At 39.8% G+C, this 10,538-nt stretch overlaps 1 long non-coding RNA gene across 3 annotated transcripts in view; it reads left to right on the forward strand.

The window, feature by feature from the left end:
• LOC143650830 (uncharacterized) overlaps positions 1–8,302 on the forward strand; it is a 116,652-nt gene extending 108,350 nt beyond the window's left edge. For all 3 annotated transcript variants that reach the window (XR_013159679.1, XR_013159681.1, XR_013159680.1), the window contains one exon: positions 7,946–8,302. This is a non-coding gene — a long non-coding RNA (uncharacterized LOC143650830). The remainder of the gene's footprint in view (positions 1–7,945) is intronic.
• The last annotated feature ends 2,236 nt before the right edge of the window (positions 8,303–10,538 follow it).

Here is a 10,538-nt window from a genome sequence, read left to right on the forward strand (position 1 = left end):
AGTAGTGAAAGAGTAGAGGTAGCATCTTTATACCAGACTTTCAAGAAGTGTGACTATCAAGGAACATAAAGAGGTGTTAGTCTATGAAGGGAACTTATTGTACACACTTTCATGTCACTTCAGATCCTCTTTATCCCTTTCTTACTTTCTTTGGTAAGTTTTTAGGTAGACATCAACCAGATTACTCCAAGTGTGACTTGAAAATACTTTGCCTTGCGCCCTGCATCTCATTTTAACTTTTCTAGGGCTTCTTTGTCTTTGTGGCTGGGAATGCCTGAGTGAACCCTTTTGGCATTCATGCCTGTGCAACTCAGAAGCCAGGGAAGTTAATACCCAAAGGACATGCCCTGAAAAGGGAGCTGATAAATATGTTTTCTCTCTCATCTCTTGTGTACAATTTTGAGACACAGTTCACAAGTCTCCTCAGAAGTTCTCATGGGATTGAGCATCAGGGACCTGTAGAGGTGGTCAAACTCTTTGACTTTACTCCTTTCACTGTTGTACTATTACCACACGTGTACAAACTCTTGCACTGCATCCTGGGGTAGCCACTAGGTAAACCACCTACATGTAAGACTTTTGACTCACACTAGAGAATGATGGGAAGGATCCAGTAAAAAGGAAAAGAAGAAGAGGAAAGGATAACTATGGAGGAACGCCTTTGAGAAGGTGAAAGGTGATGGGATCCAGAGTACTGTGGAAAGATGAGCTGTTAAAAGGAGGCAGGATATTTCCTCTGCTGTGAGGAGGAGAGCAAGGGAAGGTGATTTGGGGGCAGATTGATGTACAGTACTAGTAGGAAACTTACATTAAGAGAGTTATTGCAAGGAATTAGCTTATGTGATCATGGGAGATGGCTAAGCAGCTCTTAAATCTGTAGAGCAGGTTGTCAGGAAGGACAAGCTGAAACTCTTAGGCACCAGCTGAAAATAATGTCTACAGCAGAAGTTTTTCTTTATCAGGGAAGCTACAGCCCTGCTCATATGGCCTTTCAACTGATTGGATCAGGTATTCAACTGATTATCTGGTATAATCCCGTAACTTAAAGTCACTTGATTATGGATTTTAATCACATCTACAAAATACCTTCACAGCAGCACCTAGAGTAGTATTTGAATAACTGGGAACTGTAGCCTAGCCAAGTTGACCCATTTAGTGACCATTATACTATGTTTCTTTTTTTTTTTTTTTTTACCTCTAGGGTGGCACTATCTAATAGAAGTTTTGTGGTGATGGAAATGTTTTATATCTGCATTGTCTAATATGACAGCCACTAGCCACATGTGGCTACTGTTTGATATGCTATTCATACTGAGGAACTGAATTTAAGATTTTATTTAATTTTAATTAAATTTAAACAGCTAACAATGTCTAGTGGCTACCATATTGGACAATGCAGCTTTAGGGCACAAGGCACTATTGCTAGCTAAAAATAATAAATTAGCTGATCAAAACTGATGAAACAAACATAGGATATTCTCTTTTGCCCTTTGACCTATGCAAGCAGGAGTCCCTCAGTCACAGCTATCACCTTTGACATTGACCTTACAGTTTGCATGTATCACAGTTGCAAACATTAACAACAAACACAAGCTGGTGGTTTTAGCTAAGCATTCTACTATGTAAAGTAGGTGTTTATTCCAGCACTGAACAAGCCACAGCCCATTTCTAGTGTGCCCAGAGCCTGTACAGATGACACCACCCATTATAAACATCAACAGTCTGTGTTCTAAAAATTATGCTCTCTGATTAATGGATTGCATTATATCCCATTAGCACTTAGAAAACAGATGTGGTAGCAGAAATGCCTCTTCTACCACAAAGAAAACTCAGTAATTTTTTGAATAATGGAAAGCAGACAGGCCACATTCCTTAGACAAATGCAATAAAACTCAAACTTAGCAATAACAAAAGACAAAACAAAACAAAAAAACTATTTGCAACATTTGGAAATGAAAAAACATTATCCAAAATAATTCCTGGATCAAAGAGGAACTCAAAACTGAAATTAAGATTTATTTAGAAAAACTTATATTAAGACTATGATATAGTAAACTATAAAGGATGCAGTCAAAGCCATATTAAGATTCTTTCCTTAGATAACTTTAAAATACTTTTTTTTAGAAAGCTGAAAAAAAATCATAACTAAATATTCAATTCTGGAAGCTAGAAGAGCACCAAAATAAACCCAAAGAAATTAAAGCATAGCAAAGTATGCATATTTCTGCAAATTTTTACATTAAAAAAGAAGAAAAAATAGATACACTGTTTTAGGAATGAGAAAATATAGATAAGGAGTTATGGGGATATTTGTATGATTATAAACAGTAGTCAACATTTATTAAGAGCTTTTATGTCCTGGATACTGTTCTAGTGCTCAGTGAGTATTAACTTGAGATAAGAGAACAGAGACAAGAAAATAAAGGCATGGAGTGACCTGCAGAGTCACTGAGATAGGGAGCTAGATTTACACACAGGCACTCTCACTCTAGAACCCTGGAGTCAATCCCTGCAATCCAAAAACAGGTGCCATGTACATCTATTTTATGAATAAAGCAAACATCTGAATTACCACATTAAAATGAGAAGAGACAGAAAATCTAAATAGGTCAACTGGATGGAAAATTGAATTTTTTTAAAGATCTACCCATAATATGTTATGTTTTTCATTTAAATCAAAAATTCAAGGAAGAGCTAATTTTTGTTACTTAATCTATTTTGGGACATGGAAAATGATGAGATCTTTCCAAATCATATAGTGTCAATATAACTAAATGAATAGGAAGTCTGGAAAGAAATCCATGGGGGTATGATAATTCAGTATATGATAAAGGTGGCATATACAATTAAGAGGAGTTGGGATTGTTGGATTAATATAGTTGGAATAATTGGCTTACTATTTATATAAAGAATTATCAGCTCCCTACATAAAAGTATACAAAAAAGAATCCCAGATGAATTAAAGATTTCAATTTAAAAAGAAAGACCATATGTTTTTCATATTAGAAGTTTTTTTTTTTAATCCAGAATGGGAAAAGCCTTTCTTAGTGGGACCCAAAACTTGGAATGCTAAAAGGAAAACCTGGACAAATATAACTCTATAAAATTGTAAAAATTCTATAATACAAAATCACAATATACAAATTTAAAATATAATGACAAATTGAAAGAAATCATCTGTAATCTAAAATCAATTAATACCTATCCTATATAAAAAGTACCTCCAAAATGGTAAAATCATATAACCAAATAGAAAAATGGGTAAATAGATGTTTTTGGTCTGCTAATGCTGCCAGAATGCAATATAGCAGAAATGGATTGGCTTTTACAAAGGGGATTTATTAGGTTACAAATTTACCGTTCTAAGGCCATGAAAATGTCCAAATTATGACATCAAGAGGAAAATACGTTGACTCTGAAGAAAGGCCATCGGCTTCTGGAACTTCTCTGTCCCATGTGAAGGCACGTGGTGATGTCTGGTGGCCCCTTTCTCCTGGGTTGGTTTCAAAATGGCTCTCTCAGCTCCTGTGGGTCCTTCCTTAGCATCTCCAGGGTGTTTCTCTCTGAGCTATCTCCAAAATGTCTCTCCCTTGCAGGATCTAGTAAATGGATTAGGACCCACCTTGAATTGGCAGGGTCATATCTCCATGGAAACAACCTAATCTAAAGGTCCCACCCAAAACCAGGTCTGCCCCCACAAGACTGGATCAGAAACATGGTTTTTCTGGGGTACGTAACAGTTTCAAACCAGCACAACATGCAATTAATGTAAAAATATATACAAATGTTTAACAAACATCAGAAGATGTCTCATCTACTACTAATACAACATTGCCAATGAAATGTGTTTCTTTAAACTACTATATTGGCAAAAACTAAAGATTGATACCCTCTGTCGTTGGTGAGGATGACAGAAAATGGGCCTCTTATGCACTTTGGGTGAATATTTTGATGGTTAATTGGGTGGTAATTGGTAAAACCTTCTGGGAACCAACTGATAATGTTTCTGCATATCTTTTGATATGCTGATTCACTTCTATGAATTCATCCTAAAGAGCTACATATATATGATGGGAAAGATCAGTGACAATCCAAAGGTTGTTGAAATAAACTATGGTTAAATAAACCATTCATACAATAGAATACTGGGAAACCATTATATGGAAAAAGGCAGATCCATACATACAAAATATTGAAAGTTGCCCACAATATACTGACAAGTGAAGAAGGCAACTTATAAAATTGAATGAACCTATTTAATTTTTTTTAAAGTAACTATTTGTCTGTATCTATATCAGATCTCTCTCGCACTCTCCCTCTAGATTTTAAAATCCAGAATAATTTGGGATTGGAATTGAATTAGAGGAGAGAACTGTTGCATTCTACTTTATCTACTACTGTATTATTTGATTGTTTTAACAATGTGCAAGAATTACTTTTAATAAGTAAGCAGATGATATTTTAAAACCCGCTATGTCAGATACAGTATCAGTTCCTGAAAGACTGCTGGTTGGAGAACACTATTTCACTCAGGGGGGGTATCCAAAGCAAAGCTTCTATCACACTTTCCCTTCTGCTCCATACTACCCATCACCCTCACTTAAATAAGACACGCTTTGCTGACTACCTGGTGTACTTTATGGTCATTTTCTTCAAGCATGGTTGTGAGGTAATGCATCTTGGTGAGGATAATTGGGGAATTTCAGAATGCTCAAAGAGCTGAAATTGAGATCTACAAGAACTGCAGCCTCTAGAGGGCTATATCAGTTAAACCCCATGAGATGTGGCTGTGCGGGGATGGTTGGGGGACTGAGGCTGAAGGAGACCGAGGCTGTGGTGAGCTTTGACAGGGCTCAGGTAGGGGCAAAAGGCTGTTCCTCTCCAGTTGACCCCACTGCCGAGTGTCTCAGCCATTCACCCTGGCTTGGCACCCAGACCCGTTTTATATTATGGCATAGTCATCATGGTTTCATTTTCCCCTGTGCTGATTTCACATCTGTTTCTTGCTGACAATATTTATCAATGATTGACTGACTTTCAGACGAATTTTAAGCTTAATAGGGTCCATAGAGATGAAATCATTTCTTCACAAAATTTATCAAGGCCCAGTTATGCTCTGGACATCACCTCTTTCCCTTGGAGCTATCTCCCTGGGTGGTGTATGAATTAGGATCATCTGGAGGGCCTGTTGAGCCACAGGTGGCTGGCGCCATCACAGAGTTTCTGAATCAGTAGGTCTGCGATGGGACTCGAGGATTTGCATTTCCAAGAAGTTCCTACCTGACACTGATACTTCTGGACCGAGGGCCACCCTTGCAAAACCCTGACTCCAGGGCAGTGCTGTGCAACAGAGATAGAATGTGAGACACAGGTAATTTTAAATTTTCTAGAAGGAACACTAAAAAAAGTAAACAGAAACAGGTGAAAATAATTTCAATAGCATGCTATTTGACCGAAAAGATCCAAAATACTATCATTTCAACTTAAAAAGTTAATGGCATATTTTATGTTCTTTTTCTCTGAGGAAGTCTGTCAAGTCTCGTGTGTGTTTTATACTCATAGCACATCTTAGTTCTGACTAGCCGTGTTGCCAGGGCTGGATACTGCATGTGGTTAGATGCTACTGTGCTGGACAGTGCAGTTCTAGAGTTTTATCTAGTGTGTCTTTAACCATTTTTTTTTGTTGTTGTTGTTGTTTTGCCTCAACATACCTGAGGGGTGTGATATATTTTTCCAAATAATAGTGGCTTGCGAAGGCTGCATTTTCTGGAAACTGTGTGGGCAGGCCAGCCCCCCATCCACGTGGAAGGGGCCGATGAGCAGGTATAGCTCACTGGACTCAGTAAGAATGCTGGGTGGGTCAGCTGGAAGGTAGGTGGATTACAAGTACAGAACAATCTCTTGTCCACATTGACCTAACATCTGAATATCTGAATCCTATGGATTCAAAAGATATCTGGTGAGAGTGCGAGGTGGGGGACAAAACAGAAAGAACTGTTTTACAGGAATTTAAGAAAACTGGGACATCAACAGCATTCTTTGAGGAGCCCTGTAATAGAGTGGCTCAGTAAGGATGAGTTATGAATTCTTTGTATAGCTTATCACAGAACACAGTACAATGCTGACATGGTAGGGGCTCAGTACCCTGAGTATGGCAGAAGCAGGCTTGGCGCAAGATGGCAGAGCTATGGCAAGGCCTGAAAGGGGTGTCCTTGATCTGTGAGTACATGTGAGGCACTCTGGGAACTTCCAGAAACACTGATAGAATGGACTTAGCAGGTGGATGAAGTCCATATAAGCTTGTGTGTCAGAGCCAGCAGCACCTGGTTTTTTATTGTTACGGTGGCCCCATTATGTGGATAACATCTATAAGGGTTCAGAACAAAGATGAGCTAGAGAGGCAAGGGAAGGCTGCATAGACAAGGTCAAGCTTGAATTAGGCCTGTGGTTTGGGGTGTGTAGAGATGAAGGAAGGGAGGCAGAGGAAACAGTGGAGAAAAGTCCAGGTAAGAAAGAGGCATGTTGGGCAGGGCAGTGAGAACCAGAAAGGAGACAGGGAGAGGGAGAGCTGCAAAAGAGGATAAGAGCCAGACCACGTTGGGCCTAGAATATCAAGCTTTTAACTTTGAACCTTGTTTCAGAGAAAATGGGGAGCCCTAGAACATTTTTTAATGATTAGAATGCTGTTGTGGAGGAAATAATTTGGCAGCTGCGTGTAGGATAAGATATGTTGAGAAGAGTTTGGAGTCAAGAAGTGACTGGGAAGGGGAAGGGATGACCTGGACCTGCAATAAGGTATAGTGGACAGGATTGGGAGGGAGGATGTGAGAGGCTGCAGGCAGACATGGGGTAGTATTTAACACAGGGTGCTGCTGGGGCAGGAAGGAACAAGGGAAGAAAGTTTGAAAGATGTTGTAAAGGGATTAGAGAGCACAGAAGCAAGGAAAGTATGGAGATGTTGGGGAGAAAGAAGACAAAGACACATAAGAGAGAGAAAGAGAGGAGGAGAGAGGCAGACGAGAGAAAGGCACAAGTGACACCAAGGTTTTGGAGCAGAGTAGGTTCAAGGGTAAAGTCTTTCTAGAAATTGGGAAACTTTCAGGGTAATCTCCACAAAGCATTAACTCAGATTAGTTAATCCAGGTCTTGGAAATGATGCCTCATTAGGATCATGCATTGATTTGGAAGGCGAATGGCTTAATTTGTTCTGACTTTTCTGTTAGTTATTGGTAGTGCTGTGGGCAGCAGAGCAAGTATTCTTTATGAGAAAGCCTTATAATACAATGGTGAAATATCCCTGTTGCTAGGAGACATATTCCAGCGTCTTCTACTGAGAGAGGGAGAGATGCCTAACTCTTAAGCAGGTCAGCTAATTTTCAGAAGAGGTTTTAAAATCTATCCATGGAAGATTTTTCCCACCTTTCAGATTGCCCTTGGAGAGACTGCAGTCCTCTAACTCCCTCCCCATCCTCACCACCAGGGCAGCTGCGTCTGCCTTTTCTTGCCCACAGCTGTCCCTTGGGGAACTCTGCCTCTGTTGCCCGAGCAGGTGGGTGGGCCACAGATGCAGCTGTGGAAGCAGCTGGCCTTGTCTCAGCCTCAGGTATTGCCACCCTCCCAGGCCTTCTCCGTCACTCCCAAGCAACAGATTCAAAGCCCAGACTTAGAGAAAGGGCAGAAATGATAGCAATAATCAGTTGGGGAGAAAACTCCCAGCCCTTCCTTCACATTTTTGAACCAAGAAAGAGAAGAAAAAGTACCCTGTGGTATAATGAAGGGGGCTGGGAAAAAGAGAAATTTTCATTTGTGCTTCACTTTGTCTGTGGACCGCATTTTGACCTTTTTTTGGTATACTTTGTTGAAGGGAGATACTTAATATGGCTTTTTAAAACCTTTAAAAACCTGGCATTTATTTGATAAGAAATTTACCCTTTTGTTTCCCTAGAAAAAAACAAACAGTCCTGGAGAGTTGACAAATATTCCCTTTTCGCATCCTGGCAACACTTGAAGCCAAAATGAGGTAAGCAAAATTTTCTAAGCAGATATGTGGCCACCCTAATTTGCATACTATTTGCATAACTAGGGATACAGGGATTTTCTCCTGCTCCTATGAGAGAAATGCTACCACAGACTCTTCTTGTGTTCATTTTGTGTCTAATTTCCTGCTTTAGACACAATGCTATGAGGATTTCCCCCTGCCTTACTATAATCTGATTGCCCATCTCCAGCCATTCTTTAATGATCCACATTAAATACTCAACTCCTCATCCTGTACAACAGCAGGAAATCCATTCGCTTCCAGGATATTCCAAAGGACTCCAGGGAGTGGTTTCTTACTACCTAGTAACAGCTTCTGCAGGCTGCTGCCTCTCTTTCCCGGCTTTGCTTAAGAATAAATACAGTTAGTTCCTGCTTCATTCCCTTAAGACATTGCTAACACAGGGCTCAACCTCAATTGCAGTGGTTATTCAGTTTCCTGATGAGGCTAGCAAGGAGAATTACATAACAGAAAAGGAAATTTAAAGCCATCAGACATCACAGTTTGTCTTAAGCCATTCCATTTCACAATGTGTCCTCTCTTCCTTTTTCCTGGGGTTCTGACTAGTTGCTGGGTCCCATTATTTCACCCACATCCAGGCCATCTTTGCTGTTCCCCACATCCCCAGGCCCCCAATTCTGCAGAGGAAAATGAAAATCCATTAGTTACACAATTCTCTTCCACAGAACTCCAACCCACCACTCTCTGCTGAAGAGAGGTCCCTTTGTACATTAAGATGACATTTATCTCCTTTTCTGACAATGTTCTCCATATCAGATTAGCCTGGGCCTTATCTAGACAACCATAAAGTCCTTTAAAGCTTTTCCCAAACAAAATGAATTGACCACCCCCACCCAGAAATAGACACACTCTGTAGGTAGATTTTTGTTCCCACCAAAAAACCGTATTGAAATATTAGAGTTTTTCACTGCTGCCTATGTCCTCATTTATATTCAATGGAATGGCCAGAGAGAGAGGTGAGAGAGAGAATATTTCTGGGATTAGAGAATCTGTGAAGGAGAAAAGAGCCAATTGGAAAACCACTGTAAGTATTAAGTGTGAAGATTTTCAAACTCTTTATATTGAGGAAGAAGGTATATTGGGGAAAATGACAGACCCGTATTCAAATCCAAGTCCAATGATTTACTGTTTGTCCTTAGGCAAGGTACTAACTTCTATGAAACAGGAATGAACATTCATACATCACAGGTTGTTGTGAAAATTGAGAAAATATATGCAAAGCACTTGGTCCCTAACAGGGGCTCAATAAAACATCCTTCTCTTCCCACTTAGCCAAGTAAGCTGCTATGGCTACTCTTTATAAATTGGTATTTTAAAATACTTCAGGATTAAATCCATTAGTAAAAATGTATGGTCCAGTGGTGATTTAGAAGCCAAAACTGTTCTATCACCCATAGCATCTATGCCATACTGCCTGTCTTCTCCCCACCCTCCTTTCTCCTCATCCTATCATTTTGATCTTGGCATATGTATTAGCTAGGATTCTCTAGAGAAACAGAATCAGCAGGAGATATCCATAAATATAAAATTTATAAAAGTGTCTCATGTAAGCATGGGGATATAGAGTCCAAGGTCTGCAGGACAGGCCGCAAGCTGGCAACTTCCAAGAAGGTCCTCAAGAAACTCTCAGCAGAGGCTGGCCGGCTGAAGCAGGAAGAGTGACTGTCTCTTCTGAATCCATCTGTAAAAAGCCTTCTGGTGATCAGATTAAGCATCACTCATTGCAGAATACACTCACCTTAGATGATTATAAGTGCAACCAGCTGTGGATGCAGCAAACATGATCATGATTTAAGTTCATGAAATGTCCTCATAGCAACAGACAGGCCAGCACTTGCCCGACCACCTGGCCAAGTTGACACACGAACCTGACCATGACAGCATATAATGGGAAACTAGCCATTGGTTGGAGCCACAATATAATTAGTGCTTGTTTTAATTATTGAGTAACATTTTATATTCCCTCTTTTTCTTAAGCTCAGTGAAAAAAATTAGAGTTCTCTTTCTAAGAAACCAAATTCAGTACATTGATCTCAGTTAAGTTTTGAGGTGGGGATAGAGGATTGATATTAAAAAGAAGCTGCCTTCAACCACTTTGCTTCCTGTTTTATTTAATTAGAATTTACCAAACAGCTGCATTTCTGCAGGCTTTGTAGAGAAACAAGCAAGCAGAGAAAACTACACTCAGCCTAGTGCCAAAAGCCTAGGAGACATCCTTGATGTTTTTCTTTCCTTCCTACCTCACACCAGTGCATCAACAAGCTCTTTTGGCTCTACCTCCAAAATATATTCTTTACCAACCTACTTTCCTACGTTTCTAGGGCCACCACTCTCATCACCTGGACTGCACAAATAGCCTCTTAAAGATTGCTCTGCTTCCGTTCTCCCACCCCTCCAAACAAGCCCCTAAAACAGCAGAACAGGGTGGCTAGATTTACTAAATAAAAATTCTATAAACAACTGTTTATTATTTATTTGA

This window comes from Tamandua tetradactyla, chromosome 1 (assembly GCF_023851605.1).
Source record: "Tamandua tetradactyla isolate mTamTet1 chromosome 1, mTamTet1.pri, whole genome shotgun sequence".
Classification (NCBI taxonomy): domain Eukaryota; kingdom Metazoa; phylum Chordata; class Mammalia; order Pilosa; family Myrmecophagidae; genus Tamandua; species Tamandua tetradactyla.